Source organism: Triplophysa rosa, unplaced genomic scaffold, assembly GCF_024868665.1.
Source record: "Triplophysa rosa unplaced genomic scaffold, Trosa_1v2 scaffold35_ERROPOS451342, whole genome shotgun sequence".
In the NCBI taxonomy this organism is placed as follows: domain Eukaryota; kingdom Metazoa; phylum Chordata; class Actinopteri; order Cypriniformes; family Nemacheilidae; genus Triplophysa; species Triplophysa rosa.
In genome coordinates this window covers 100,123-103,596 of record NW_026634365.1, presented here as the reverse complement: position 1 = coordinate 103,596, position 3,474 = coordinate 100,123, and the positions used below count along the sequence as shown (strand labels likewise).

General features: G+C 51.4%; 1 long non-coding RNA gene across 1 annotated transcript; it reads right to left on the bottom strand.

The window, feature by feature from the left end:
- Positions 1-2,384: 2,384 nt before the first annotated feature.
- Positions 2,385-3,266, bottom strand: LOC130550575 (uncharacterized). The gene is made up of 3 exons (XR_008962450.1): positions 3,196-3,266; positions 2,669-2,815; positions 2,385-2,583 (listed from the first exon to the last, which is right to left on the bottom strand). It is a non-coding gene; the product is annotated as an uncharacterized LOC130550575 (long non-coding RNA).
- Between the last annotated feature and the right edge of the window lie 208 nt (positions 3,267-3,474).

Sequence of the window (3,474 nt, the reverse complement as noted above, 5' to 3'; positions counted from 1 at the left end):
CATAGGGGGCAGTCCAAAAGGGTTGGGGGGAACAGTCCCAGTCCCCGGCTGCACTCGAGGGCGCGAGTCCTGGGGGACTTAGGAGGAGTCCCGGGGGGAACAGTCTTTGGCCCTGGGAGTCTCCCAGGGGCCGGCTGGACATGGCTTGACGCCGGCTGGAAGGCCGGCTGGACATGGGCTTGACGCCGGCTGGAAGGCCGGCTGGACATGGGCTTGACGCCGGCTGGAAGGCCGGCTGGACATGGCTTGACGCCGGCTGGAAGGCCGGCTGGACAGGCTTGACGCCGGCTGGAAGCCGGCTGGACAGCTGACGCCGGCTGGAGGCCGGCTGGACATGCTTGACGCCGCTGGAAGCCGGCTGGACATGGCTGAGCGGCTGGAAGGCCGGCTGGACATGCTTGACGCCGGCTGGAAGGCCGGCTGGACTGCTACCCGGCTGGAAGCCGGCTGGATCACCGGACTGGACGCCGGCTGGATCACCGGACTGGACGCCGGCTGGACACCGGACTGGACGCGGACTGGACACCGGACTGGACGCAGGACTGGACACCGGACTGGAGCCGGCTGATCACCGGACTGGAGCCGGTCGATCACCGGACTGGACGCCGGATCGATCACCGGACTGGACGCCGGTCGATCACCGGACTGGACGCCGGTCGATCACCGGACTGGACGCCGGCTGATCACCGGACTGGACGCCGGCTGATCACCGGACTGGACGCCGGCTGGATCACCGGACTGGACACACTGGACTGGACACAGAGGACTGGACACAAGACTAGACACAGGACTGGACACCGGACTGGACGGCTGGATGCCGGCTGCACCGGACTGGACTCTGGACAAGCGGCTGCACCGGACTGGATGCCGGCTGCACCGGACTGGATGCCGGCTGCACCGGACTGGATGCCGGCTGCACCGGACTGGATGCCGGCTGGATCCCCGGCTGGGCAGGGTTCAGCATCTCCCTCCTCTTCCTCTTCTTCTTCGCCCGGCCCACAGGACGTGTGGCCGGCTGGAGCGAAGCGATTGGGAGCCCGATAAGCTCCGCACCGGAGGAGTCGGACGGGGAGTCCCATGACTCCCTTCGTCTACGCCGGCCTCGGATGCTCATGGATGGAAGAGGAGCTGCTGGGGAAGAGGCGGACGGTGCGGCCATGCCGATGACCCCGATCTCCATGACGCGACCCTCCGGGATCGCGGGTAGGGGAGATGGATTGGGTTGGGCTGAGACCCTGGACTCCGGGCGGTTCATGGCATATCTCACCGTGCACTCGAAGTCCAGTGGTCTCAGCATCCTCATCTCCGCCCGAGACAGAGGGTCCCTGAGGCCACCGTTGAACAGGACCGCGAGTTCCGCCTCCCCAAAAACCACCTGCTCTGTATAAACTGCCTCCTCTGCAGCCTTTAGGAAGCGGTCAACATAGTTCATAATATTGTCATCTCCCTGACGGTGGCTGCAGAGGAGGTGAGCCTGACGGGATCGTCGGGTAGACATGCTGCCTGCTGGGTTCAGTTCTGGCTCGTGGATTCTGTCATGAACGGAATGGCAGGAAGAACCCAAGCGCAGGCAGGCAGTGAAGGGGTTAACAGAAAATAATTATTTACAAAAACACACAAAACAAAACCCACGAGGGGGTATAAAACAGGAACTAAACTAAGAAACAAACTTGAAATAAAAGACTTCCCACGAGGGGGCAAAATGAAAACAAGAACTAAACTAAAGGACACGACCAAACGTCTTAAATCAAAAACACAACAGGGTAGACCACAAGACTCACGGAACAAGGACAAGGCTGGAAACAGGAACACTGGACAAGGCACGGAATCAAGACGACAGGCATGAACACAATACACGGTACATAAGAACAATCCACGAGCACAGGACAAAGAAACATGAGGGTATATATAGGAACACAAACGAGGGATAACGACAAGGGACAGGAGTGGGACATTAAACACTCAGGGAAACATAACGAGGAAACAAGAGGAATGGGGCCAATGACAAGACACTGGAGAGAACGTATATTACTGTCAAACAGACAATAATGTGTTTCTCTCCACACACAACCTAAGGACTCTGCCCCGATCCCACCACACGACTAGAATTTCATAAACAAGACGGTGGGACCGTGACAGAAAATAGTACGGCGTTTATAGCACAGAGGAGTTCAACTATTAGAAGCCTTTCTCTCATCTGTTCGTTTGATGACTCCAGCAAACGGTTGAAAGAATTCTCCAGCGCTTCGTCGCGATGATTAACACCTTCGATAAAAGCATTATCGGCGATGTCTTCTTGTTCGGCTAACGGTGTCTGCTGACGCCTTATCGGAGACCTCTCCTCTCGCTGGACCAAGACGAAAGCTCCCAAACGTTCAGCTGTGTATCTGTCCAGTTAGACACATCGTCACCGGATCCGCAACTCCTTTCTGTTAGAGTAAACATAGCAAAAACAAAGATGAACGACACCAAACCGCAATGGCGTAACTATGTTAAATGCTAGCCATAGTTTACCGATGAATAATGACGGCTCTGGCACTAGGCTGCCTGCGTCACCACCCGTGGTAAGATCACAACTCCTTTCTGTTAGAGTAAACACAACAAAAACAAAGATGAACGACACCAAACCGCAATGGCGTAACTATATTAAATGGTAGTCATAGCTTACCGATTAATAATGAGGAGTCCGGAACCGCTCTGCTGGAGCCAACCTCCTCTTCAGACGCGGTAAGATCTATCGACGCGCTGCTGGAGCCAGCCTCCTCGTCATGTGTCAGGTCAATAAATAACGGTCGCTCTATAGACCCTTGTAAATCTAGACGGAGGAAATAGTAGTTAGATGGCATGTCACGACGTATAAAAAAATATATATATTAAATAAAATATATGCCCTGTTACGACATACAAAAAATAATAATAATTAATTAAAATAAAATAAATAAAATACAATAATTAAAATAATTAATTAAAATAAAATAATTGATTAATAAATAAAACAATATGGATAAAAGATTTGGATAAAAAGATTTAAGATGATGATTAGAATTGATTCATGATTCATTGAAACATGCATGTGGCTATAAAGAATTAAGCTATTTATTTTTATAGATTAGTGGCTCAACGTTCGTTTTAAATATATATATATATCAGTATAGCGTATAGACATTTTCAGATAGCAAAACATGTTTACTTTACCTCAATACACAGTAATTCTCAACACAGCAGGGTTTTTACGGCTCGTATAGGCTAGCGGACTTCAATACCCAGAGTCCATAGCGTAGCATAGTGTTACGTCACATGCGGATGTTACGTCACATACGGATGTTACGCAGGGTTCCAACGTCCGTACATGGCGGAATGTTTTCTAATTTATATATATAATATGATGATATAAGAAAGGATATTGTACCTTGATTTGAAGCGGTGTCCTGTCCCGTACTTCAATTGCAATTGATCATGCATTCCCTTCAAGTT